Here is a 2282-nt window from a genome sequence, read left to right as displayed (position 1 = left end):
AAGGTTAAGTAAATTTACCCAAAGTCACAAAGTTAGTCAGTGGCAGAGCTGGCATTCAAACCTAAATGTCTCTAACTCCAATGATTAAGTTTGCTCCAATACATTGCCCTGTCTAGCTTCAATATATTTTGCATGGATTTTTTTTCTTAAGAGATTTTTATATAAGGTCGACAAGCTCTTACAAAGAGTAATACCACTTTTTGATGTGTTCTTACTATAAAATTTAATTCTAAATTCTACTTACCAGACCAGGATTTTGTTCCCATTATGATCCAAATGAGTATGCACACAATCTAATCAATCTTCAAATTATTATGAGCAAAAAGTGACTGGAATACCCAATTCCAACTCTAGGATCCTCTGCTGCTAAGAAAGGATTAGTGTCAGACTCCTGCCTAGGTGATGTTAGACACTACCATTCAGTCAGGAATGCAGTTCATGGACTGACCGAGATGACAGAGTAGGAAGACTCTGAGTTCACCTCCTCCCTCAGGCACACCAAAATTACAATGATTTACAGATCAACTGTCAATGAGAACAACCTGAAGACTAGCAGAAAAGATATAAAGATATACAGGAGAAACCACAGAGACAGGTAGGAGGGATAGAGGTGAGGTATAGTCAAAAGACCCATACCCCCGGGTAGGTGACCCACAAACGGGAGGATAAATACAATTGCAAAGGTTCCTCCCAAGGAGTGAGGGATCCAAGATGCACAGCAGGCTCCCCAGCCCCAGGGTCCTGCATCAGGAAGACGACCCTCCAGAACATTTGGCTTTGAAGGCCAGTGGGGCTTACTTTCGGAAGAACCAGAATGCTGTAGGAAACAGACACTCCACTCTTTAAAGGGGTACACAGAAGCTCACACACTTCGAGACACAGGGCAGAAGCAGTTATTTGAAAGAAGCCAGGGTCAGACCAACTTTCTGATCTTGGAGAGCCTCCTGGAGAGGCAGGAGGCAACTTGGAATCACCCTGGGACACAGACTCTGGCAGTAGCCATTTCTGTGAGCTCATTCTACTTCAAGGACAATGATGCCAGTAAATTCTTATTTTTTGTGTTTCCATCTCTTAATTTTTTTTAAATTTTGTATACAAATTTTAAAGATTATTTTCTATTTACAGTTACTACAAAATATTGTCTATATTCATCCATATTGTACTTCCCACTCACCCACCCCTGTATTGCCCTTCCCCCCACCCCACTGGTAACCACTAGTTTGTTCTCTATATCTGTGAGTCTGCTTCTTTTTTGTTGTTGTTATATTCACTTGTATTTTTTAGATTCCACATATAAGTGATATCATACAGTATACGTTTTTCTCTTTCTGACTCATTTCACTTAGCATAACGCCCTCCAAGTCCATCCATGATGCTGCAAATGGTAAAAATTCGTTCTTTTTATGGCTGAATAGGATTCCATTGTATATATATATATATATATATATATATATACCACATCTTCTTTATCCATTCATCTGTTGATGAACACTTAGGTTGCGTCCATATCTTGGCTATTGTAAATAATGCTGTTATGAACATCAGGGTGTGGTATCATTTTGAATTAGTGTTTTGGGTTTTTCTGGATATATACCCAGGAGTGGAAATGCTGGGTCATATAGTAGTTCTATTTTTAGTTTTTTGAGAAACATCCATACTGTTTTCCATAGTGGCTGCACCAATTTACATTTTCACCAACAGTGTACATGGGTTCCTTTGTACACAGAAAAAATTGAGTTTAAAACACAGAATTGGAAGATATAACAATTGTAAATATATATGCACCCAATATAGGAGCAGCTAAATACATAAAGCAAATATTAATAGACATAAAGGGAGAAACTGACAGTAACAAAATAATAGTAGGAGACTTCAACATCCAACTTACATCAATGGACAGATCATTCAGACTGAAAATCAATAAGGAAACACAGGCCTTAAAGGACACAATAGACCAAATGGGCTTAATAGACATATGTAGAACATTCCATCAAAAAGCAACAGAATACACATTCTTTTAAAGTGCACATGGAACATTCTCCAGGATAGATCACATGCTAGGCCACAGAACAACTCAGTAAATTTAAGAAGATTGAAATCATACCAAGCATTTTTCTGACCATAGTGCTATGAGACAAGAAATAAAATATAAGATAAAAGCTGCATTTTCTTTTTTTTTGATTAATTTTTATTGTAGTAGAGTTGCTTTACAAAGTTGTGTTAGTTTCTACTGTACAGCAAAATGAATCAGCTATACATATACATATATCCCCTCTTTTTTG

Source organism: Physeter macrocephalus, chromosome 6, assembly GCF_002837175.3.
Source record: "Physeter macrocephalus isolate SW-GA chromosome 6, ASM283717v5, whole genome shotgun sequence".
NCBI lineage: Eukaryota > Metazoa > Chordata > Mammalia > Artiodactyla > Physeteridae > Physeter > Physeter macrocephalus.
The sequence above is the reverse complement of the archived record's forward strand: the minus strand, read 5'-3'. Positions refer to the sequence as shown.